Source organism: Python bivittatus, unplaced genomic scaffold, assembly GCF_059951505.1.
Source record: "Python bivittatus isolate LINGU-HERP-01145 unplaced genomic scaffold, Pbiv_v1 ctg000480_np1212, whole genome shotgun sequence".
In the NCBI taxonomy this organism is placed as follows: domain Eukaryota; kingdom Metazoa; phylum Chordata; class Lepidosauria; order Squamata; family Pythonidae; genus Python; species Python bivittatus.
The window spans coordinates 61122163-61149950 of NW_028277075.1; positions in this window are offsets into that span (position 1 = coordinate 61122163).

The following is a 27788-nucleotide window of genomic DNA, read 5'->3' on the forward strand; positions in this document are numbered from 1 at the left end:
GTGGTTGTCACTGCATCTTGTACTAACATGTACCACAGATTACACACAGTATGAAGTAGTATATTCCTTTGCCTGTCCTAAATCTCCTGCCAATCACTTTCATTGGATGGCCCCAGCTTCTAGTGTTATGTAAGAGGTGAAAAACCTTCATCTACCTATGTATTGTTGAAGGCTTTCACAGCCGGCATACGATGGCTGGTGTGGGTCTTCCGGGCTGTGTGGCCGTGTTCTGGAAGTTTTGTTTCCTAACGTTTCACCAGCACCTGTGACTGGCATCTTCAGAGTGCAGGAGCACAGGCAGGAGCAGTGTCTGTACTGGGCACAGAGAGAACTGCTCCTGTCTGCCCTCCTGCACTCTGAAGATGCCAGTCACAGGTGCTGGCGAAACGTTAGGAAACAAAACTTCCAGAACACGGCCACACAGCTCGGAAGACCCACACCAGCCTTCATCTACCTACTTTTTCCCCATAGCATGCACTCTATTAAGCATCACTACTACATCCCTCTATAAGTCACCTTTTCTTCTAAAGCTAATCTCCATCACAATATTCCCAATACGGAAGAGCTGCAACCATCTGAATATTTTGTTTGCCAAAAACAAATATTTTGTTTTCTGAGACTCCTACATTGAAATCTCTTGCTACAGTAGCAACAATGAAAATGGAAATGAATCTGGATCCTAAGTGCATTAAGGGTATGTTCGTACCTAGTATTTAGGCTCTGAGATCATGCCATTTTAAGCAACATGTTTCCACTATTGTTTTCAAGTGCGAATGTGGGTCACCCAGAAGTTTTTCATTGCAGATTCCTTCATCTCCAATCATTGGCTATGCTTGCCAAGTAGATGGAATCCAAAAACAATGGGAATATTACAGATTCACTAATAAGGGTTTATGAAATATTTCTTCCCATTCTGTCTGTTCTGCCTGGTATCATGTGCTTCTAGCACGAGTGTATTTCTCTAATCTGGATTAAAGAAAGTTAATGATGTCTTCTTCAAATTGAGCTCAATTCTTGTGACTTTGTGAGCATATCCATGCAACTCCCTTGCCATTACCATCTTCCAGGAACTTTCCAATCCAGCCTATAGATCTGGGATTCTCTGGTGGTCATCTATCAATCTATTAGCCTGAGCCCACTTAGCTTTCATGCCCAGACAAGTTCACTTGTGGAGACCAACCTTACAGCTACACAAAACTGAATGGGGAACATGGGGTTTATAATCCAACACATCTGAAGGATGCTAAGGTTAGGGAAAGAAGGAAATCACAGAAAAAAGAGCTGAGTTGAAGGCCCAGAACAATTTTTGGCAGTTATACATACTATCATTATCCTGAAGCAAAGCTTCTTATTTCTGTATTTGATTAAGGAGGATTTGTGAGAGATACTACTAGGTTGAATTTGATCTTGATTTTAGAATTCCAGCTGGTTCTCCTTTAAAATGACTCTTTTAAATGATATGTTCAAATCCTTTGCTTCTTGTAGGGTGAAGTGTTGAACATTGCATAAAGTGCCTTTGGGGAGAGAGATCAGCTACTGTGACAACAATAAATTCACTGTAGTGCCATTGGGGAATATTATGCTGGGAGGATCCAAAAAACCCTGAAGTTACCTGGCTGGCTCCAAATGACATCGTGGTTCAGGTCTCTTCTGTGAATCAAATAGCTTTATTCATTTGCTTTACTATAAGTTCGCTACTTTAGAGAGGGTGGGGCTTGGCATGGAAAAATATTGCAGCTATACCAGACAGAGTTAGGTTTTGTGTACCCAAAGAGCCTATATCACCAAGACCTTGTGAAGATTATAACTGCATTTCTTTAAAGTGACAGAGGTTGTACCCTGAAGAAAAAGAGCACCCATATTTCTCATGCAAACAACTTAGAGAAAAGTTTTCATTTCTGAACTCTCTCTATCTGCTAAGTGAGGTCAAGGATTGAGCCTTTATACATTCAATAAATATGCTAGGAAGGAGTTGTTAACCAGATGGAAGTTTATGAAGCAACAGGTAAAACTGAACTTTGTTCATCTGCCCAACACCATGTTCCTCCTTTGAAAAGGAAATCAACATTCTGTGAATGGATGCTGTGCTGACATGCAGCTAAAGAACCTACAACATTAAAAAAAAGATTCAGAGGTATACAGTAGCAAGGAGAGGACAGCTGGAAAAATCAGATCTTTGCAGATCCCAATATTAATCACTGGATCTTTTCTGAGGCAAAAATGTTGATTGATAATTTGCACTTGAGATGCTCCTTAAATATATATTTTAAAAACTAAGATATATTTTTAAATGTCTGTATGCATTTTAATATAAAGTGTGTTCATAACATGCATTAATTATTCATGCAAATATGGTTCCATTTTCAGTCATAGATGAATGTAGAGATGAGACCGAACAACTTAGAGATGAACACATCAGAAAGTGATATTGGCCTGAAACTGAGCGATTCATTCATCCTATCCAGTTATGAATGCACACATTCTCTTCCACACAATGCAGAAAAACAAATTATTGCAGGTAGACATCTGGCAGACACTTCAATGGACCTGTGAACCAAGCATAATGTTTAGGATTGCAAATTTGACACTCTTCTCAGAATGATGTTCCTTAATGTGGGAGTCAGTGCAATCCACACAAATTAACTGTTCAGTTTTAACAAATTAACTAATTAACTGTTCAGCAATAACTCTGTGCACTAGGGTTACTAGTAGGCATAGCATTATAAAACTCATGGAAGCCATATCAGGATTTCTTTTTCTTTGAACATTTGCTCATTTCTTAGATTCACTTTCTGTATTTTCTCCAGAACTTCAAGGTAGCTTACATAGGGACCTTTCTTCTCCTTATCCCACAACAGCAACCCTGTGAGGTATGTTGGGCTGTCCCAAAGCCACCCAGTGAATTCCCATAAGTAAAGATAGATGAATCGGGATCTCTCTGGTCTTCATCCCACTACACCTAACCATAATACCACACTGAATGTCATATCATGAGAAATGCTTAACTTGTCACTTCAGATACATAGAGCTAATGATTTGATATACCTCTCCCTCCATTGTGGCATCATCTATACCAATTCTGATTACTTCCTCAAGTAGTCAGAAATGGTAGTATTTAATGTCCATACGCTAACAAGAATTTTGGATAGATTATAAATGTTGCATAGCAAAACTGACCTCCTACAATTGTGTTGTGATACATCATTCTACACTGACTACATATTAAAATATACGCTGAGGGTAAGATACTGGACTCATGCCATGTTATAAACCTCTAAGTAATACCAGGATATAACCCAACCCTAGTTAAGTAAATTCCATTGATTTAAGCAAATACCCTCTCCCTCAAGAAGGGAACACTCATAAGTCACAGTATGCAGTCTTAATAGTGTCCCAAACTTCACTTGCACAAAACAGAGCAAAAAAGAATGGGATCCTCCTGGATGCATGGATGATGCCTGGCTCATGACGACCTGGTTTGTATGTCATTATAGATGCTCCATGCAAAGCCTGTATGCCAGTTAATGACTTCTGACTTTCTTTTTTGAGGAGGGAAAAAGGTGGCTATTCATTATGGCTCTCTATTTCACATACCTGTATCGCCTGTTTCTTGGGGGGCTCACTCACACTTCTATTACACCACCAGGTGAACCTCATCAATAGCCAGTTAGCTGTAACTCTATCGTACTTCACAGTTGCCATTGCTTTACTCTTGGGTCTCAGCTGAATGGGGATTCTGAAAGCTGAAGTTGCAACACATCTGAAGGACCCCAGGATGGGAAAGATGAAATCAAGGATTAATATCCACACAGGAAGACTTTATTAAAGTGATAATTTGAGTGTGGCAGTGACTTGGGAGAATGCAATTTGGGCTGTGCTTTGGGCAGAAAAGTTTTATCTTGGCCAGCTAGCGTTTACTTTCCATTCTGGTCAAATGGTATGGATATTGTTTTTTTTAAAGAAAAAAGACTAATAGGTTTAAGAAGTTGCAGAAAGTTAGAGGACTAGGAAAACGGGTCAGCTGACTTTTAAATATAAGTTGCTTCTTGCTAAATAGATCATACTGGACTGAATGAATGCAATTTATTATTAATTAAAGGCTACTGAATTTCACAAGCACAATGAGGAAGCGTTGGGGCAGGGGAGGCCCTATTATCCTCTCTCTCCACCCTGTCCAGTTGTCCTTGCATTCGATCATTCCACATGCTGTTCAGCACCCCTTCCAAGTCTTTTTGCCATGCCAATTATGACCTCACAAGAGAGGGTCAATGTTGAGAGCTAATAGATTAAGAGATGATCTACAGACAGAGGTTACTATTATTGACACCCACAATAGGAACCTTTTGACAAGTATGAGGCTGGGATTGACCAGGCCCTTGTTTATCTGGCAAGCCTTGTACAGGAGCTCATTGATTTTGCTTTGGATGTTGCTTGTCTCCTTGACTCACTTCAAAGATGCTTGGGAATGAAGGGGCATCACAGCGTGCCACGCCTGAATCTACATGAATGCTATTTCTTTCTTTAACATAGTTCTATGCTGTCTTCCTCCCTTATATACCAAGGGGTTTAAGGGCAATTTTCCATGGCTGGGTTCTCAGACATGGCTGTCCTCAGGAGGAGATAAAAATGTTAAGATGGTTAAGACTATCTGATTGAAACTCTGCACCTTTTATACATGCATCAACCATTCCCATACTGCACATCCCATCATTCCTGTCCAGCAAGACCAACACCAGGATTATGGGTGTTATGGTGCCCCAGGTCTACTACTCCAAAGTTGAAAAAAATCTGTAAAGTGGCAAGTGTTTCTTAGATGGCTGGGGGTAGGATTTAGGAGTGGCCAAGGGGAGCTAAATGGGACCAGCTGATTTACTCAGTCATAGTAAACCTTGAGACTCTGTGAGCCAAAGCAGTTAGGAAAAGATAATGAAACAGTTTAGCCAGCTCGATGGCAGTGGCTACCTGACCTTGACTGATTTCAAAGAGCTAAACAAAGTTGGACTTGATTAGTGCTTGAACAGAGGGTCATCAGGTAACTCAGGGCTCTAGGCAGGACTGGGAAATTAAAAAAAAAATTCTGAAGAAGGCAGTGGCAAAGCAATTTCACACGACTGCCAAGAAAATACATGGATGAGTGCAAAAAGTCATCTGAAGCTGACTTCCAGTAGGAGACTTTACCTTTACTGTCAATTTAGTTACCCCCTTTGTTTAACTACTCAAAAATAAGTTTATTTCTTGATGAAGTCAACTAACTTCTAGCCTCTCTCTCCAATCATCTAGGTTCCAGCCACAAGCAGGACTTTTGCAGGGACTTAACAGTTCTTTAATAGTCACACCTTCAGGCACTGAGCCACAGCAGGTGCTTCTTCAAGCTTTATATGATCCCTTTTCATCTCCTATACAGGTTGATTTGGAAGATGAATAGAGAGGACAGAGACTTCCAGATTTGGTTCAGGAGTTAATAATATTCTCTGGGTGGAGTCTGAGATTTGTTTCCCTCCCCCTTTACAGCAAGTTTTTACAGTGTACAAAGAATGCACAAGAAACTCCAAGTTCTTTAAGCGCATAGCATTTGATCCAAAGGCGTGCTCAGTGTTGGCACTTCTCACTCACTGAAATCCTGAGGCCAGCCTTGATATCACTTGCCTCACCTGCAATCAAGTAAACCAAATACACTTTCCAAAGTTTGAGTTATGCCAGAGCTGAGCACGGCCAGGAACCACAGGCTGCCTTTTCCTTCCTTTCCCATGCAGTTCCCAAAGTGGATGCAGGGAGAAGGGAGATTATAGCCACACCCCCAGGAAAGAGGGGCAGAGAAAGGCAGGCAGGACTGCATGATAATGCCTGATCCCTGTCATCAAAGTTGCAGATGGACTGTTGAGGAAAGAAACCGTTTTCTCAGAAGATTACTCCTTGCCTCCAATTTCCTCTTGGTTTTTGTGCTTACTTCTTGGCTGATTGGCTGACTTGTTCAAGAATGCCATCACAACTCCACAGCCCAGACGTGTGGGTGATGGGTTGGGGGGTGGGGAGAGACTATCTGTCTGAATCTCTCAATGCATTTGCTCCCCTTGTATCAGGTTGAACCTGTTCGGCATGGGCAGGTGGAGGCAGTGCAGATTCCAGATTTCTCTTTCTGCTCCATTTAGTTCTGAACATGCTATCTTCTCTCTCTCTCTCTCTCTCTCTCTCTCTCTCTCTCTCTCTCTCTCTCTCTCTCTCATTCTCCCCCCTCCCCAGCTTCTTTTCTCTTGCCCTTAGGCTTCAAGCTTTGAGCTGTGAAATGCATAAGGCAGGGCATTGCTTATACACCTGAAACAGGTTGTGACAAGCCTGGCAGCCTTTCCCATAGAAGGATTATTGCGACGCAAGTTACAAAGTGCTTTGGAAAGCTGCCTTTTTTCCCCCTTGAAATGCTCAGCTAGCATTGTCCTAAAATCTCTATTGTTTCCTTACAGGTATTTGGCCTTTATTAGTGTGTGTGTGTATGTGTGTGTGGATCTACAATTTCCCCTGAATATTCAGCTCACAATGGTGCAAAAGGAGAGGGTATTATTTAACAGTATAATCCTGCCCACGTCTGCTCAGAAATAAATCCCATCAAATTCAGTGGGACCTTCTTCCAGGTAAGTAGATATAGCATTGCATCAGAAAAAACCTGAGAGTAAGGAATAGATTGAGTAAAATCAATGATCAGTCCAGTTTTGTCAGTCCTGATTTGCACCTAATCCTTGACTTGGTGCTCTAGGATCTCAAGCCTCCTGACTCAAATCTCACATAGCCTTTCTTCTTGGCTTAACTGGGTTGGTGCAATTCTCATTCCTTCTGAGCATTAGGAATTCTGTCTGAAAATGGTGGTAAGGCAGCAGCATCTGAAGATCCACCAGTTGGGAAAGATGATGAGTCCGAGATTTGTAAAACAAAATTATTTATGCTACTCAACAATAGCATAGTGCTTCTTAGAGATTCTATGCAAACAGTGGGAATAAACAGATCTTACAGATTTGATCTAAAGGACAGGCATTTCCCTACCTGCCACTGTTTCTCTTCCCTAATTCCTCAGAAGCAGTTTAAAGCTGACCTGTGATGGTCTTTACTGCCTCTGACTCTTGAAACACTAAAGACTAAATCCTGCACCAAACAGTGGTCCCTTCAGCTGATCAATCAGGAACTGCCTCCCCCCACCCCAAAAAAAGAGCATTCAAGCAGGGCCTCATCTCATTCCTACCACATTTTTATTCATGTTGGGTTCATTTGTCTGATGATTTCTCAACATGTGGAGTTGTAGTTGTAGGGGGAGAGCTACCAAGGCATGACCTTTTCATTGCATTTTAGAGATCTACAAAAGCATAGTATCAGCAGGATGTTACAACAGATAACCTTCTACAGCAGGAGTGCAAAGCTTTTTCTGGGCTGGAGCCACACCAGGCTTTTGAGCTGCACCCCAGAGGCCACTCTCTAATGGAGCCTGACCAATGGTTGTTGCCATACTAATGATTGAGTGTCTTCTAAAGTGACCCAACCATCGTTGTACCAAAATAACAGATATATGGACAGGCTTTATGTTACTTCAATGACGGTTGGATGTTGTGAAGATGCTATAAGTTGCTATTATAGAAATGACCCAAACCTAAAGTTCATGTCATGTCATTTCAATGACATTTAAACTGATTTAAACTTAAATACAGTTGAAACAATTGTTCTTCAATCATGTCGCCCAGAGTCACTTCCTTGTGAGATGGTTGGTGACCAAATTTGAAAAATATATATATGTTTATATTCATATATATGTATATGTATATTATATTATACATATAATATGTGTGTGTGTGTATATTGTATTATATATGTATATATATATATATATTTATATTTATATAAATATATATATATTTCTTAGTAGTGTTACTTTATTTACATTTATGATATGATCTGTATATTTTCCAGTGTGTTAGAGAGTTCTAATTCATAAATGCTATGATTTATATAATCTTAAAATTTGAAGTTGATTAGTATGCTAATATGCACCCATATATTCAGAAAGTATTCTATAACAGATTCCTTTGGAGAACATGTTTGAGGGTGGACATTAGCAGGTTTAGGCTAACAAAAATATTCCCACAATGATAAAAATAGATAAAGGTGAGTAGTAATTGAGTTACTTAAACAGAGTTCAGGACAAAAATGGCATTTTGCCATTGAACAATGCTTCTTGAACTTATCAATCATTTTGTTTTCCTTAGTTATTATTCTAAATGTTCCATTAACAATTAATAGGTTTACACAAGGCATTTTCTCATATATGCAAGGAACTGAGAGGAACCTATACACACCAACCTCCAACCATATATGGCATTTAAAGTAGGTCTTTCTGATTTCTCAGGATGGAGGTTGATCTACTTCACATATAGAAACATTCTTGGTCTTTACTTCAGGCTAAGGGACCTAGGCAAAGAAAAATGTATAGATAGTACTTCTAAAATGTTGATTACTCCTGTAATTATTTGTAGTACATGTGACACCATAAGAACCCAAAACATTTCTAAATGATGAATCAGGACTTCATGAACAGAGGACTGGATTGTAAATAATTATTTTCAATTAACTTTGGCTTGGGCCTGTAATGAAGATTAAAATCAACCACCTCATCCTGAGTGCACAATTTATTACTTATTTCAAATTACTTTTTATTAGTGTTTAAATATTCTACTACTCTGGAATGCTGCAAATGTAGTCCCACCCATTTCCAAAAGGACAAATGAGGAACACTGCAAAGGAAAACAAACACAAGAGCAGAGACGTTGTCTGAGACATTTTCTCAAGTTATTTTCTTGGCCCAGTTTCAAGGCCCGCTTAGCTGACCGTTGCCTTGGTAGCGGCTCTTCCTCTTGTCCTTCAAAGCCCTTCCCTCTGTCCACTATACCCCATTAGGACTTGAGTGCCTTCATTTTCAGCATCCAAGAGGCCAAAGAAGTAAGAAAAGGAGGAATCAAGGAGGAACCTTCTGTCAGGTGTCTCTATCACAACTGCCAAGAAGTGGGCGGGGGGGAGGGATGAAGAGAGAAGATGGGAGAAACTACTGTCCAGATACATCATAGGAGCCAGTTGGTTGAAGAGGAGCTGGGAACTCAGGATGGGGCACTGTGGAGAGGCCTAATGGCCCCATTGTGCTCCTATTGAGGACAGGTTCAATAGCTTCATTTTCACTCTTGTCCTTCCCCTTTCTTTTTGCTAGTTTTTTTTTTTCCTCTTGACCACACTTTATTATCCTCACAGGCACAGTCTTAATTGAGTCACATCATTTTTGATTCTGTGCATCTTCTTCTCCTCTTTCTTTCAACAAGTCATACCTATGCATGTCTGTAAAGGCACAGAGCCTCATAACACGGAACAAATGACAAAAAACAAATATCTTTTGAATAATAAGACCATGATTCTGCGTGCCAAATAATGTATTTGGCCTAGCATTCTGATAAAGATTAGACACTACCTTTCATTCTCAAAAATAATGAGTACAGGAAAGTCTGCGTGGAATTCTTTTAAGTGGGAAGAGCAGAGGTTCAGTGGCATAGCACGTGCTTTACGTGCAAAAGGTCTTAAGTTTGATTCTCAACCTCTCAGGGCAGGGAGACATGAAGCTTTCTTTCTTCAAACTCTGGTAAGCCACCAAATTAGAGACAATATTAAGCCCGACAGACCAGATGACTCAGTGTGGAACAGAGCCATCTAAACTGTACAAGCATGTTTTACTCAGTAGTCAGTCTCCCAGTTTAATATGCATTTGCTCAGTTGGATGCTTTTTTTTTTTAATTTCCCAGTACTTGCCAATAAAATCATAACTGTCACAAACTTAATAAAGTCATGGTGGCTTTTCTTCCTACCACATGCCAACATAAATGTTAATTTTATTAAATGAATCAGTCTTTGAGGTATGCCTCTGCATTGGTCTCCAGGGAATAGCATCATCAGTGTGATTTCAAGATTGGGAGTAGAGGCATCTTGATGAGAAAGCTCATTGGACCATAAGCTTTTCACTCTGTTGTTCTAATTTTGCCATTTTCCCAAGGCAGCTGGCACCATGTTCTGCCAAGTAGGTACAGCTTAGCAATAGCCAATGATAACCCAGAGCTTAATGACTGAATAGGAATCAGCCTATATCTCCCCAAATATTATGTTCAACATTCAGTCCACTGCACTGTCTCTCTAAGGTTAACATCCCAACATCCTTGGCTTATGCTTCTAACTGGAATACATTCACAGCAGGACGTATTTGGGTTCCATTAGCCCAATAGAGGCTAGAAACCAGGAGACTGTGAGTTCTAGCCCCTCTTCAGGCCCAAAGCCAGCTGGGTGACCATGGGCCAGTCACACACACACACACACACACACACACACACAATACCACCTTTAAATGAGTGAAAAAATCCAAGGCTGGTCGTTTTTTCAGGATGATATCCCTCTTTTTATATTAATATGAATTCTGTTCACTGTGTAATTCCTTAAGGCATATATTTACCTGTTTTTTTTTTTTTAAAAAGGAGGATCATACTGTGAATTGGATGTTCAGAACTGTTTCCTACAAAATTATCTCTCACTGTGAGCTGAGATGTTGGTTCTATGCATGATCTATCACAGGTCCCTGTTTGCTAGGAAAAAGAATGTTCACTCTGAGCACAAGGAGTATGATTTGAGAAGGCTGAGGAAAGACCATCTCTTAGACTCATTTCCAGTTAGAATAATACATACTGTAGATGAGAGGTCTTAGACTCAAATATTCACAAGGGCCACAGGAGGATTCATTAGCCTGAGGGCTGTAGCAATGAAGCCTCTTCATATATCAATATGAAATTCTCTAAACTTTTGTGATGTGCACCAAAAAGAATGCTGTACAGAATTATACAGCTATTCCTCTCTATTGCTGCAATTTTTCAGGGCTACTGCTGACTAACTAATAGCAACAAGGCGGCCTCTGTACTTTTCCGAATAGCAGCACTAACCTCAACTGAGACCTATGCAGGATGCAATGCCAACAGAACCTACTCATTCCCACAGAGTTCAGCAAGATGCAAGATAAAGTAAGTCACACATGTGCGGTAGCAAATCCAAGTACCCATGTGGATGGCTGCATAGGGATGGTTGAAGGTTTCTATTTATACTGAAGTGGAGAGGCAGTAGATGGCTCTCGTGTGGAAAGCAACTAGGAGCAGCGAAGTCAACTTCTCCCTGCCATACCAGAGCCAGTCTTAGGTTGTTATTCTGCACTGGGCTTGTTCAGTGGGACCTCCTTCCTCTTGAGGCACCTTGGGAGGATGAAGGAGCACAGCCATCACAAGGCCAGGGCCATTAGTGCTCTTGAAGCTCCTCTTTGCTACAGTTTCAGGGTGAGCGGTGTGGCTTTGCCCTCGGGCAGTTAGCTGACACCCCAGGCCCCGGCCCTGGCTGTGGCAGCACCTCAGTACAGAGCTGGGAGGGCAGCCACCCCTCAGCTTGCCACCCCAGGCATGGAGCCATGCTTCTCTCTCTCAAACGGCAGCAAGCAGATGCTCAGCTGTGGTGGTGGAAGTGCAGCTGACCCTGGGCTTGCCCCCTCCTCAGCTTGCCTCTTGGCTTGCTCTGCCTGGAGCTACAAGTTTGAGGACTTAGGTGCATGTTTTCATATCATGTCATATGAGGATAAGAAGTGGCTGCTCCACTCCTTGTGTCACTTTCCTCTGTGTGGGAGTCAGGTGCAGATCCTACAAACTGAGCTGGAGGTTAGCAAGTCATGAGTTTGAGACCCCTGGACCTGATGGAATGATCCAGCTTAGTATAAGCCACTTTCATCCCTTTGATTTGTTGCCATAATTGCTACTTCCAGGTTCCCAGATTGTACAAGCAGTGGGTACTGAAAGTCTTCATGTAACACTGTAGCTCAATATATGTTGCAAATAAGATCTTCAGTGGCCCATTCCTCTTAACTGCTTTCCAAATGGTGGCCCTCTTTTATTCCTGAAGGCATCTGATTAGCCATATTTTTTAAAAGAGGGTGATGGCTATACATGTTCAGTTCTAAACAACAACTCTGTTACTGTGACTTGAAAACTGGCCTTGGTTTTGAATAAAGTCATACATGCAGAAATAGGTCCGTCACAAAACCAGGGATCACACACTTGCCACTGTGCAACAGATACTTTACATTACATGAATCAGCACTTCCCTAACAAGCTGAACCCCTCCCATGCTATTTACTTTAGGATTCTGAGCTCTGGATATCAGCATTCCATATCTAGCTTTCCAAGACCATAGAGATAGGTTGGTTAGATCTTCCATTTTTGCTGCTTACTCTCAAAACTGTCTCTGAGAAAGGCACGTTTAAAGTTGCTAGAAAGAAACAATTAATTCACAAGATGCAAGGTGGTTCTGAAAGTATGAGTAAACTTGGTACAAAGATTTGGTACAAAGCAGGGCACAATAGATAGATCTAAACTCTCTAGTAAAGTCTAGTAAAGTCCATTTACTAAATGAAGTAAAATGAAAAACGAAGATTGAAGCACAAAAAATACAGGAAGAGCTGCAGAAGGACATGAATTATGAAGATGAAGAATTAAGGATGACTCTTGCATTCAGCCTACTACTCAAATGGAAATGATGGGATCATTTGACACAGCCCTTAGACAATGGGGCAGTCAGCTCTGCTCAAAGGAAAAAGCCAAAGAGTGAGGGTTTCTTTCAGATATTTGCTGGGAGAGTCCCCATTCAACACTGTGAGGTTGACTATGTTTCTGCAGTTGTTCACCCCCCAAGGAACCTATAAGGGGGAGGGAGAGGAGGAGGAGGAGGCGGAAGAGGAGGAAGAGGAAGAGGAAGAGGAAGAGGAGGAGGCCTCTTTCTCTCTCTGGTTCAGACACCAGCTCAGTTTGCAGCCTGCACAAGTTGGGCCTGTCATGGAAAGCCCTTGAGGTACTAAAATCAGTTCAAAGAATGTTAATAAGATTGGGGGTGGGGAAAGAAAGAAAGAATTTCAACACAAGTCATTTTTTAGGAGCAATTTGTAAATAAAACAAAACCCACAAAGAGAAAAGAAAAGTGTGGGCCAAAAAATGCAATATCTCCGCCTGGCTGTTTTAATGGGGAGCAAAGGAAAAATGTCTTGGTTGCTATAGTTAGTCCTCTCATCCTGGCTGGTATGCATTTCACTTGGTCAGCTTCATTTGGTCAGTGCCTGGAAATTCTGAGTCGGAACAACAGTGGATAGAAGGCTGATCTAGGTCAGGGCAGACAAGCCTTCAAGGCCACTGGAAATCTTGAGAACGTGTTGAGGGGAGGACATGAGGAGAGCTCAGAAAACAGGAGGAGTGGCCAGTTGCAAATCAGACATTTATCAGAAGGCAAACAGGGGAAGTTGCTCCTCTAGCCTGCTGCCCCCAGGATGCACTCTGCCACTCCAGCTTATCTTGCTTTCTGAGCAGGAGGAGACACTTCAAATCAAAGCTCTGGGCTACAGCCATCTACTGCCTTTGTTTTGAAAGAATGCCTAGGGGATTTTAGGAGATCCAAGACAAGAAAAGATGAAGATGAAGATGGAGCATGGTACTTCGTGGTGCAAGTTATTGATTTGTTTATTTATTGTATTTATATAGCCGCCCATCTCAACAATTAAAATAGCCGCCCTGTACAACAATTTAAAAGAATACATACATAAAAACAATTACAAGTAAAAAACCATAAAATCACACAAAACAGGAGGGGATAATATTAATAAGGGAGCCATCGCAAAATCTCCCCAGTCCCCTGGGGCCCCCAGGTCTGATCACATAGCCAGGTCTTGAGGGACTTGCAGAATGTTAAGAGGGATGGAGCTAATCTCACTTCTGGGGGGAGAAGATTCCACAAGGCAGACAAGCTTCCTATTTATGTGTTCATGTATATATAATTTAAGAACACTCAATAGAAATGCTCACAGAATGGCTTCCATGGAGGGTGTGGACAGTTACGACACGCAGAAGTCAAAGTGATAGGGTTAATCCCTGCCATCTTCTCTACACAACCATCCCCACACCCAATATTTTCTGACTGCCTCAACTTCCCTTTGCCTTTTTTGTTTTGGTAGTGATACAGATGGCCGAAGAGTCCATATGGAGTCTATCTGGGATCTAGAGGCATTCTTGGAAATAAATCAGATGTTGGCACTATTGCATGCTAACTTCCTAGGAGAGACATGGCACTTTGTGGATACCAAGGGAAGTGTCTGCAGGAATATTGGCATCCCCAGCTATGACTTTGGGGATCTAGGTTAGTAGGATAATACTATACAGATTTCTATCTAGATTAGAAACAGAAAGAAAGTGGGCATACACTGCAATTGTACAAAAGATGAACCTGCAAAATCCCATTCATTTCTGCTTTTATAATCTGGATCATCTACTATGGCTATATGAATTGGCCTCGGTCTGATCAATGATTCAGTTTAGATTGTCAACCCCATTTGTTCAAGTCAATTCGGACTGTGAATTGATTTGATTTTGATTACTGGATTGAACAGTCTCAGGTAATTCAAATTGAATTGATAGATCCAATTTGATTTAATAATTCAATTTGAATTAGTGATTCAAGTCAGAAAGCCAATTCCATTGAGAGATTTAATAGTAAATCTCAAACTGAATATTTTTGTACACTGTACCATTTAGTGGTAAGGTTAGAACAGTGCTAAGTACAGACTATTGTCATAACTTATGGATGGCAAAAATGCCTTTTTATCACCATCCATCAAAAACCATCCATCAGAACAAGGCTGCACTCTATACATGTTTGAAGTGTTTTTAGAAAGCCGTATTGCCAGCCTCCTCTATTGCTGCATTTCACCGCTGCTGCTGCTGCTGCTGCTGCTGCTTCTTCTTCTTCTTCTTCTTCTTCTTCTTCTTCTTCTTCTTCTTCTTCTTCTTCTTCTTCTTCTTCTTCTTCTTCTTCTTCTTCTTCTTCTCCTCCTCCTCCTCCTCCTCCTCCTCCTCCTCCTCCTCCTTCTCCTCCTCCTCCTCCTCCTTCTCCTTCTGAGTTTCTTACTTCTTTCTTTTCCCATGAGGATCCACTAGAGAAGGTCTGGACAATTGATTGATGACAAAGGGCAGCATTTAACATTTTGGGAAGCCTGGGGACTGGAAAGTGGGTGAGCAGAATTTAGTTTATGAGGAAAGTTTGGGGTTTTATTTGCTTTTTAACTCTGAAATAGTTGTTTTCAGGATTTCCATTAGAGTTTTTTGTGCTTCTCGGCTCAAAACAGCAAAAAATTATGCCATTAGTTTTTAACCATCACGGCTAGAGCTATCTCTAAGGACAGCAAGAAGTGAGCATGGGGCCACATATATTCCTAGGGCAGTCATTCGCCAACCCCTGAATTAAGGTCACAAACAGGTGAGATGGGGTAAGTGACTTATTTGGGTTATTGAAGGTTGCCCCTGAAGAGTCCTGGTGACAACTGTCATTTATTATTGTTGATCTCACAGTCAGCCAGATGTTTAGACTGGATTTGGCATTTTTACCCACCTATCGAGTCTTTCCCAAGGACCTGGGATAGGCAGATGTTGTTATTTGATGGTGTTAAAGGTATCGTTGCAAGATATCAGCTGTTCCAAGTAAAGCTGGCTTTTGCAATTGACTGATGATGATTTTGTCAATGCCGATGGTGTTCAAGTGGCACTCCAGATGTTTTGGGATTGCACCCAAGGCACCTATTACTATTGGTACCATCTTTGCTTTCTTTTGCCACAGTCGTTCTACTTCTGTTTGCAGGTCTTTGTATCTTGTGATTTTCTCCAATTCTTTCTCTTCTATTCTGCTGTCTCCAGGTATTGTAATGTCTACTCTCCAGACATATTTGTGGTTGTGGTTGTTGTTGTTATTGGTCACACAGTCAGCCAGATTTTTATATATATAACTCAAGGTGGCAACCATACCTAATACTTCCACCTCCCAATTTTACCACAACAACAACCCTGTGAGGTGGGTTGGGCTGAGAGAGAGTGACTGGCCCAAGGTCCCCCAGCCAGCTTCCATGCCTAAGGCAGGACTAGAATTCACAGTCTCCTGCTTTCTAGGCCAGCACCTTCACCACTACACCAAGCTGGCTCTCTAATTATTAATTATTAATAAAACTGACCATTTTCTCTTTATATATTCCTCTTCCCCCAACCCTGATTTGTATTCAACAGATCTTCCTGCTGCAGTGTCTTCAGTTTTGTGCTCTACAGATATTGAGTGGCAACATCTCCATCCACCCTCCAGAATTTCCACAGGAGTTGAATGACTATGGCTGGCATATTTCCAGCTATTGTATAACACTACGATGCTGATTTCTTTTACTTTGTTGCCTTTTGGGTCAATGAGGCATTTTATGTTATTACTAGACAACCCATGGCCCGTTGGGTCATTGTTTCAGAGATATTTCCTAATGTAAACAGAGAAAGAGAATGACTAGGGGCAAAAAAGCGGTGAGAGTGTGAGCAACTTGTGACTTGCTGCCAGCTTCCCCATTGACTTTGCTTGTGGGAAGCTGGCAGGGAGAGTCAGAAATCCTTCCTTCCTTCCTTCCTTCCTTCCTTCCTTCCTTCCTTCCTTCCTTCCTTCCTTCCTTCCTTCCTTCCTTCCTTCCTTCCTTCCTTCGTTATTATTGTTGGAAGAAGCAGTTTAAGTCCTCCAGCTCAACCCGCTGCTCAGTGTAAGCATCCCAACTGAAGAATTTTAGACAGGTGATTGTCCAGTCTCCGCTCAAACACATCCCATGAAGGAGAATTTACCATCTGTCTGGGTAATTGGTTCCATTGCTGAACTCTTACTCTTAGGAATTTTCTTGTAACATTCAAGTGGCATCTGCCTTCCCATAACTTAAAATCCCTTATTCCATATCTTGTACTCTGGAGTGAGAAAGAACAAGCTTTTACCTTCTATGTGAAATTCTTTCAGGTATTTGAAGCATACTCTTGTAATTTAAACACGCCTAACTCTGTTAACTCTCTTCATAAATTTCTAGTCCCCAATTACCTTCATTGCCCTTCTTTGAACCTGTTCTAATTTCTCTGAATCCTGAACTGGACCCAATACTCAAGGTGGAATCTGACTGAAGCAAACTTGGTGGTTAGTTGGTAGTTGGATTTAATTGTTCTGATCATATATTTTTTATTACTTCAGCTGCTGTTGATATGTTATGCGATGTGGATTTTTATGTTTTTAAAAATATAATTGTAAGCTGCTTTGGACATATTTCAGATGAAGTTGAAATGAACTTTTTTGTCAAATAAAAGGAGAATAGAAAAATAACAGCTGCTTTGCCAAGAAGTTTGATAGAATGGGAGAAAGGATGACTTGACAGTGGAGAACCACTATCTTAGACTCTTGTTACCTGTAACTCCTTGCTCTGGAAGGGGCAAAATTCATGCAAAGATCTAAATGTGGAGGGTTTGAGAAATTCATGCCTCTCGCAAAGAATTGCAAAGAGGCTGCCTTTCCTGCTGGCCATGTTATGAGGGCTTCCTCCCACAGGCAGTTTTGCACACAACAGTTGTCCACCATAAAGTTAGTGTCCTTATTGAAAGCTATATATAATATTTCATTGTGATTATGATAAACAGTTAAAAAATTGACTCAATAAAGTGGGTAGCAGATTTATTTAAATGCATTTTTTAAAGACGTGGTGGGTAGAAAAAACATGCTGTCATTTCCCCCTTATGTAGGGATAAAAAGCCTGTTGAAAGGGCTAAAATAAGCATGACCCACAACTGGATTTTCCATTTTAAAAATTTCTAGGGGCCACTTTGCATATGGCAAAATGAATGCATTAACTTTTCCTGACATGATTTTTCTGGTTTAAAACATCCTTCCTTGTGGATATTTGAGCCATGGGGATTATATAAGCAGATATTGTATGGTACATCTATATAAACCTATATACTTAAATAGGAGAAAGAATGGAGAAAGGGACTTTCTTTTGGGAAAGTAGCACAGAGGGAAAGGATTAAACCTGCCTTCTGCCACAGATCCAAACTCTACCTTTTAACCTGAATATTCCATATAAATATCATCTCTAGCAATCCTGGATAGTTGAATGTCCTCAAAATTCATCCAATCCCTCAGCCTGCCAATTTTAGAGGCAGCCTGGAGTGCAAATCATGGAAAGATTTGGTGGTGGAGATGTGCTAATAAGTGGCCAGCTTCATCTTTCCCTTCCAAGCAGACCTGCTTATGACCCAGGTACATGTATTCTCCACATTTATCATCTTCAATGCCCAAAATTCTCCATCGAACCTAGTTGTTGTTGAGAATTGTGGGAGTTGAAGTCCAGACTTCTGCATAGGGTGCCCAGGTTGGGGAAACTGGCTCAGCATGTTGCTAGAGAAGGCAGACTAACTGCTTCATTATTAGTGGGTAGGTAGCTCAGTTTCTCATTGAACTGCCAGCCCTGCCAATTAGGGAGGAAAACAGGGAGAAAACAGGGCTCGCTGACAGCCTTAGCATCACTTTTCTGACATTTTCCTTCTCTCAAAATTATATGGTATCTCTGTACCCTTCATTAGTTTAATTTAAAGAGGAACTATGTAAGCACCTTCTGCCAATCTTGCCGTTTGCAGGGCCCAGCTTATTTGGCCTACTGCATTTCTAGGTTGGCACGCAATCTTGGTTAATTCAGTACCTTTAGCCAAAGGCTGGGGTTGCTTCAAGGCAAGGAAGGAGAAAAGGCATGGGCTGAGGTTTGCTGCAGGGAACAGGGACGTAAGCCAGGGGCAGCTGCACGCGGTGGCAAAGCTCAGCTTTAGCACACTGGAAGCTTTGTCTCTTGCTCTTGAGACCTCTACAGACCCTGCCTAAACATTTCTGTATTTTCCTTTGGCAGCCAGAAGGGCAAGAATCTTGTCTCCCTTTTTGTGCTTGTTGGTTGTTCGTTATGTTAGAAAGAAAGGAAAAATCCAATTCGCAGGAAACCAAATTTTGCGCCACATTCTGTCCTGTGCAAGATGCAAGCAGATGTCCCAAATATCCAAGCTTCGGTGCATTATCATAAAATTGCATAAACAAGCTGCCCGTTCACAGTCCAACTGTCTGATGCTTCATCCTGTGTGGGGTGCCCCCTATTCCCTCTCCCACTCTCCCCAGTTTAACTATTAACAGGCTGGCTAGCCGGGTGGAGACAATGGTCTGTTTGTTTAGTGCTCAGGACGAGAATGGAGTTCCTATCAGGGGTTCTGGCAAATTTATCAAAGCTCAGTGATTAGCTCTATTAGAGAAGGGATTTGTGTAAACAAAAAGACAGGTGCAAAGAGGCTATTCCAGCTGGCAAGGGCTTCATAGAGTTTTCAGCCTTTCAGCAGCAATAAAATAAAACTTCTTCCAGGAAACAGATTCAAACTGCAGAGAGAGCATGTATATTTTTAACTCATTAGCTCTGACCTTCCTATTGTTTGGCCACTTTGTGCTTCCCTTTCCCCTTTCAGCTGTCTCCCGTTTAAAGGAATTTTGCTTTTTCCAACAACCTTTCCCTCCAAATCCCTCTCTGTTCCTCATAAAGGAGCAGCTGCCCCAGGACCTCCAAAACCAGAGCTCCTCTCCATTCCACACTGGGAAAGATTTTTCTCCATGCCAATTATCAAAGCCCCCTTCCCTTTTCTTTACTGAGACCCCTTTGATCAGGATCTGATGGTGGCTCCCATTCTGAAAGCATACAGCAGATTTCCCCATGGAGGGTTAGGCCATTTGTGAAATAAGCAAAAGTGGTGATAAATAAAACAAGATGAAAATGAAACACAGGAAATCACGGGAGTTCTAGTTAATTTAAAACCTACACTGCCTAGTTCCCCTAATGATTTCATTTAGCCAAATGTTCATTCTGCTGATTTTCATTTGGAACATAAAAGCATCCCATTTTGGAGACTAGCACCTTAAGCAGAAAGAGGGAGGGAGGAAGCGTAATTTCACATTGTTTTGTAGATCAGGCTCCTTAATGTTTCATGCAAGTTTATTACAGTTTGCTTATGATTCATTCCTGTTTGCTGTATGGTTTGTTTTGTGTATTTGTTTTTGCTTTTCTAAAACTGCAAAAGCATTTGTAAACACTTGAAATCAATCAGCTCATTCTATAAGACACAAAATATGGATCTCTGTGTGCACGGTTCCTTCCTTCCTTCCTTCCTTCCTTCCTTCCTTCCTCTTCAGAGTCCTTATACTACAACTGCAGGAGGCCTAGGTTAAGTCCACACTCCATTTATGCTGAAGTATACTGAAGGGGAATTGTAGGGAAATGTAAGTTGGGCACTTTTACAGAGCAGGAGTAGTGAGATATCTGCTAGAGCATCTGGGAAATGTAAGGGGTCTTCTTGCTCAGGCAAGTGCATGACATGATAAAGAGGCTATGAGTTTTACAACTGTTTGTATTGGATAAACATAGAGGAACATGATGAAAAATCTTATCATGCTGAGCTTGGGTCATCTGCATTTTCTCTGGTGGAGTTCCTACTTCATGCCAGCAGTTTAAGTGGTAATACTACTTTCCAAAATTGTTTGTCTTTCTAATTAAAAGCTAAAGGTTGCATTTCAAGGGGCAAATTATCTTTTGTTCCAGCTTGTGTTTAACAAGTTGAATCTATGCAGTCAAAAGTACCAGTCTTATCAATGGAGTTTAGCCCATAGAGGGAAGCTGGGAGTAAACATCTGCACCCTTCCCCACATTAGTGATTTGTTCGTTTGGGGTGCCTGTTTTTTGCAACGGCAGATGATTCACTTGGAATATAACTAATAGAAACATGGTTTCAGTGATTCTGGGTTGGTACACTATATGAAGCCAGCCATTGTGGTGTATGAACCATAGTTTATAGCATACCATTATATGTGACCCAGTTGTGACCCATTTGAAGAACCATGCTTTGAATGCAGACATTCCCCATTCAATCTGTGGGAGTTCCAGTTACAAAATAGGATCACCAGTAATGGGAAAGACACCACCATCACTGTCATTATTACAGCAGTAAGCATCTGGTGCTGAAAGCTTTAGAGGCAGTACATTTGCCCCCTGTAGTTAGCTGCCAGTTGTTTAGACTGAAACAGTCTTCTGATAGTAAAACCCTTTCAGGCCGGGACTGGCCCCCTTCACCCTAAATGGCCTTTGAGCCCTCCTGGTCAAGGCCTATAACACAAAGCCTTGAGGATTGGATATGTTTCAATGCAAATCTCAACTCTGTCTCTCTGATTGTCCCTTGGCTCAGCCCTGATACCAAGTTAACAAAGAAAACACGATGTTTTCTGTAGAGAGGTAATGGCAGGTTTAACAAGACAAGACCAAATGATTCTAAGAATGTCATTCCAAACCACAAAGAAGTTAATACTTGCCTAATCTGACTGGCAAAATATCACTAAATTCATCTGCCCAAATTTCTTAGAATTTGACTTCTGGAGAGAACCAGCTTGCTGCTTATTTTCCTCCATTTTTTTTAAAAAAAATTTTGGCTATCAGTATTTGCATGTTCTCTGGCTGCTCACTGGAATCTCAAGTTTGCTGTTCAGCTTGGCAATTAAAGATGCTGGCTGCAAATTCTGCTCAGTTCATATCCAAACTAAAGGATTGTTTTCTTGCATGGCTTTTTGTATAGTTCTCTCTCTGATTCTTAAGAGAGTCATTTTTGGTGTGCATGTGTGTGTGTGTGTATATGTACCCACACATATATATAAGACTATACAAATAGAGATCCTCAGTACAGAATGAATTTTACTGGTTGGAGCCTGTATGATTCAGAACGAACAAGATTTTCATAAAACAGTTTTTATCTTCAGGGCTATAAAAAGGTACGAACATTTATTTTCCTCCTCCTCCTCCTTTTTTTAAAGAAAACTGGTTGAAGAAAACATGCATGTGCTCCTCCTTCATTTGCAACACATAGGTTTATGACAGGCTGGTATTTATCTTAATCGACAATTATGGTTTAATGATAGGTGGCTGTACATTCAAAGGTACGAAAGGTCTGGATAAGTCACTGGCAGATAAGTCCTTTGAAACCCTGCCCTTATATGTTTGTGGGAGGTGTAGAGGATACAAGGCCTGCTCCCAAATAAGAAAGTTGGCCTCCATCATTTGCTAGGGGATCAGAGCTCCTGCTGATCTATCTCTAGCCATCCTTCAGCACATGGATGAGGGCTGCTTTACTTTGTGCTGGTTTCCAGTCCAACTTCACAGATAGCAGTGATATATATGCAGATTAGACCCCATTATGTAGTCTGTCTCGATGGTTCCCGTTGTCAGCATCTCAAAGGGGAGGAACGTTTGATGATTGAGACCCTCTTTTGATTATCTTGGTGAGTGAGCAAATGTCAGGATGACCCAGACTGAAAAATGCCATATCATCTGTATAGAGTTTTACATTTTTGGGATGGGGGGATTATTTTGTTACAAGAAAATTAAATCTATTCTAGGCCTTCCACAGCTTTTTAATTGTGTTTTGTTCACTTTAAAAACAGCAGGAAAGTGCTACTGATTTGGGGCAATTGTACTATTGAAATTCAGCAGGGGTTGGAGCAGGCTCCATGGGCCACAAAAAAGTAGATTAGGTGCTTCCCTTTCTCTTCCCTTGCTCTTCTTTCACATATGGGAATATAGAATGTGTCTACTTAGCTTAGTATTACCTTATAGGCTGTGTTGGTGGTTCTCTAGCTCCTGTTCATCACCTGATCCTTCTGGCTTGGAGGTACCAGGAACTGAATCTGGGATGCTTGACCTGCAAAGTATGGACTGCACTGATGCTACAGTACATGGCCCTCTTCTTGGAGCATATGCAATTTCCATCAGGATATGTCTTGGTGTATTTGGAGAAATTTCAGTTCTGCTGTCCCTGGATTGTGCCCAGATTGCTGTGCAGTATTTCATAAAGCACATCTGCACACATATATAACCACCCGCCATAATCCTAGGCAATTACAATTATTATTTTTGCAGCTGTACAGATATTCCTTATTACATACAAGTATTTCTCTACAAAACAGTTTGATTAATCCCATAGGAAATACTACATACTCTGCTGTTTTCTTGAATCATTTTCATGTCCTTGCTTTTATGTAACTGGAATATGCCTTCCAACTCTATGATTTGTATCTTTTTCTTTTCCTTTCTATTCTAGAAGTGTTGGGTTTCAAAAAATTCCAAACAGACCAGCAACAAAAATAAAGCATGCACTAATGTGTGTAATATTCTTACCTACTTCTGCAACAAAAAACCAAGTAAAATTTACTGTAAACCACCCAGAGTCACTCCACAGTGAGATGGGCAGCAACAAGTTTGAAATATAAAATAAAATATAAAATATAAACAAAACAAAACAAAATAAAATAAAATAAAATTCCTCTACCATTCTCCATATTGTGTTGACCTGCTGCTTGAAAATAGATTATACTATCCAAAAGCCATGTCATCCTGAAGACCCATGTCTCTAAATCATTCAGAGACCAAACCATTTACAGCTTTATTGGTAAAAAAGAAAGAAAGAAAAAGAAATACAGCAATACAACCATGAATTTGTCAAGAATGTTGGGGAAAACAATGTATAACAATTCATTGCAAATGTTAAGAACATGGCTCAACATTCCAGAATAGCTCTTCCATCATTAGAAGGTCATATTATGACTGCTTCCAAACTGAACTTCAAATATGACTGTGCAAAATACACTCCATCACTTTAGTTTATGCATCTTCCATTATCAGTGGAATAATATGTAGCAAGGATGTTCTGCTGGGTTGGATGCTTTGTTGAATGGACTAGAAATGTTTGCCTGAAATGTTGTGAAAATGCCTGCACTGATGACCAAGTTTATAGCAGCCAGAGAACTAGTACAGGGTAGATTGCCTGAAAATGATAGCAAAACAGATGTGACCACAGCTCTGTTTTGAATTGCTCAAGGCAAACTCTATGAGCATAGTGGAGATTCCAGCATAGTGGCAAAGGAGGGCCGACACAGAAGCATGCCATCACTATCAGTTCCTAAGCATTATTTATATTTCAAATTTAGCCACTGCCCATCTCACGAGGAAGTGACCCTGAGCGGTTAATTTGAATCAAATGTGGAATATGTCTTGCATTATTTTGCCTTTTCATTTCAAGTGCAAAAAAGGATTGGGATGAGTCTAGTATCTAATGAATAATTCTAGAAGAGATGTGTTGGAACTGGTTAGAGCAGAAACAATGTTCGGTCAAAACTGAACATGCACACCCATACATTTTCACTGATGTGTGCGCGTGTGTGTTAATCAAAGTCAGGTTTATTCAAGAGAATGAACATCACATAATCCAGGGGAGGGGAGGGTGTATTCCCATGTAAATGAGATTAGGATTGCAACTATAGAGAATAACACATATTGTTTGACACCAGTCCAAAGAAGATGGTGGGAAATAAGGCCAGGATTGCCTAAGCACACATTGATGGAAAGAGGTCAGGACCCTGGACAGATCTTAGAACTCTACAGTAAATTGAAGTTCAAGGGCAATATGCTTCAGGGCCATGGACAGCAATCCTGAAAGCAAGAGTAAGTCGTCTCAGCACTAGCTTGTTACAACTACTGAAAGTTTATAGTCATACTTTAATTTACTGAAATCTGGTAGGCAAAGATTCTTTGATGCAATCATTAGCAGCTTCTGGGGCTAAGGTTTAGGGGTCTGACCATTCAGTCCATGGATATTCAGTGGGGCTTATCTTGATTCCCAAATGAATCATCAATTCCTTCCAAAGAATTGAGAGAGGAATCACCATTCCATTGTCAATCTTCAGAAATTGGGGACTAGATGCTAAACTGAATGCCAGCAAAAGTTCCATTTCCACTTCTGTGCCATTAGTCTTTGAGATGCCAAGATCAGGGAATGCAAAATCCAGACTAAGGCATTAGGATGGGAAAAATAACTTCTGAGCATCCATTATCTGCAAATGGGCATTTATTTGAGCCCTGCTTTTAAACATAATTTCAGAAACCAAATTATACAAGTGGTTTGGAATGGCATATTCTGTATGGCAAAATCAATAATTAGGGAATGACTGCAGGAAAATCCCACAGAAAATTAATGGCTCTGCTCTTCTTGCCACTATGCCTTGCCTTGGAGGGTTAAATATTTCACAATGGCTTATAAGAACTAAAGTGGTGTCATCGGTGTGTGTACTTTTTCTTTGCTTTTCTTTTCTTCTTCTTTTAAATGAAGCCTCCAGCTATGTATCCAAACACTTAGTATAATGGAAACGCCCAATTGCAAGCAGGTTCTTTTATCCAGCTTGCTGGAGGGCACACTCTGTGTGCTGGAATGTAGGTGTGGGCCCACGTGGAGGTCAGTAACCTTGCATTCCAAGGACTTCAGCAAATACATGAAGCCAAAAACGGCCCAAAGGAGGTATTGATGATTCCTCAGAACAGGACCTGGCTCCGGAAAGAGATGGGCTTCACTGAATGAGGAGGAGGGAGATGATGACAGGCGAAAAATCTGTTAATCTATATTGGGTCCCATTCAAACAGGTTGTATCATTGTGATAATAATTTGTCTGGACTTATGTCTAACCGGGAAGCCCTGCTACCCTGGCAAAGCTTGCTGTTGCTCATGTGTGTTGCAAAATGTGAGCGTCCCCAAAGATTCCTAAACAAATGCTTGTGTGAGACAAAATTTGCAGAGTGAGCATATTCTTATCAGGCCACTTGGAAACTAAGATTGTGATCCTATGTGCACATGCCTTGGTGTGAGTTATGGGGTATAGTAGTAGTGCTGCTGTTATGGTGATTTAAACACATGTAGGATGAGATTATATAAGCCTGATCCAGATACTTTTTTGCATGCCTGCACTGCAGCTAAATATGTTACTGCAGCGTCTAGCCAGCCTGAAGGACTAAGCCGGGTTGGGCCTGATTAGTATTTGGATAAAGACCATCAGGAAATCCCAGGGTGGTTGGTTAGACCGGGATGGGGGAAGGAGGAGGAGGAGGAGGATCTGGAAGAAGGCGGTGGCAAACCTGTTGCTGAGAAAACTACAAAGAGTGTGTCCATGAAATCTTGATAGACCAATCTGTTTATAGAAAATAGTTTTCTGTCCTTTGATTTCTTTTCCTCTATTCTAAATATCTATTTCCTGCTAGGATCTTGTTTTTTGTCAGTTAGAAGTTTTCATGGATGAATTGCTGATGGAAATAATCGATCCTATTATCACTTCCTATCGCTTTCCTATTTCAGAGCTTGCATTGGTAATAATTGCTTATATAGGCATAAGTCTGGAAATTAGTTCTAGTGATGTTAATTTCCAGACAGAAGAGGAAACAAATGCTACCTCAAATTTAAAAAGCAATAACAAGAATATACATGACTCTTTGAAAGATAGCAGCTCTCATCGTGCTGGATCTCTGTTTGCATGTAAGCAGGCCTTGCATTTTTCCCTGGCTCCTTGGCTCAGTAATCTTATATTGTTCCAGAAACAAAACAAAACAAAAAATAAAACAAAACAAAACACACAATAGATGCTTGGGTGGCTTCCAGGGATGGGAATAAATTTCCAGTAGTTGCAGAGGGATCAGAGCCCAATTACTTATAGTATATGCTTCCTTTATTTATGCTCCCATGGAACTATGGATACATACACATATTTACCCAATTGCCAAGTCACTGTTCAGCCAGCTAACTCATGAAGATACCTGCAAATTGGTCAGCTGAGCCAACTGCTGCCAAAAAAACAATCCAGTCCAATCCTGACACCTACTCTTCCAAAAGATCTGTGGGTTAAAACATACGTTGGACATTTTTCTGGAAGTATGCTTTACTTTATCTCCTGGCAACTGCTTCCTTCAATAAGCATGGCTTTTACATTTTTCATTTAGCTTAATTCTTCAAGTAGCCTGGAATCTCTCTTCATTTTATAAAAGCAGTTTACTGATTTTTTTTTTTTTTGGCCGGCTGCACCTAGAATCAGCTTTTAAAGTACTAGGTTCTTTCTCATCTTTGTTCAGAAGCCTCTTTCTCTTAACTCCTTTGCAGTGTGCCTAGCCTTCTTTCCTTCCTTCTCTGTAAGGGAAGCCAAACCTCCAATTTGCTTCGTCACCAAAACTTTTTTCGCTAATGATTTTTAGTCCTCGTTGGGCTCCATTTCTTTTCCTGCTGCCAACTTAGCTGAAGGAAAACTTTGCCGGGCACACCCAGAGAGAAAGCTTTGCCCTCTGATGAAGCATTTGCTGAATCTAAACCCTGGCTCCTTATACAACGTGATGGAAGGGGCAAGCCTTCCATCACGTTGGAAGAGCTACACTAAGTGTGATTTGCTGTTTCAGAAGCCAGCTGTGGCTCAGTCAGAGAATCTACAGCAAGATGGGAAATGGCTACAAAAGGTCTTGAGCCAAGCATAGGATATGGCCAAATTACCAACCTCCTGGATCAGTTGTTAGCTATTTGCACTCTCTTGCCTCTTTTCCACAAGGCTCATTAACTTTTCCTGTGCTAAAGCTTTTAATATTACATTTCATTTTTTAAAAATTCATAATCAAAACCTGGGAGATTCAAGAGTAGCTTATACCTGTACCGTTTTTCCAAAGTTTTTTTTGGGGGGGGGGGGCTTTGAGTCATTCTTGACTCCTGTGACTGCCTGGACAAGTCCCTGCAGTTTTCTTGGCAAGATTTCAGAAGTGGTTTACCCTGGCCTCCGTCCTAGGGCTGAGAGATAGTGACTAGCCCAAGGTCACCCAGCTGGCTTTGTGGCTAAAGGGGACTAGTACTCATGGTTTCCCAGTTTCTAGCCTGATGCCTTAACCACTACACCAAACTGGCTCTCTAAGT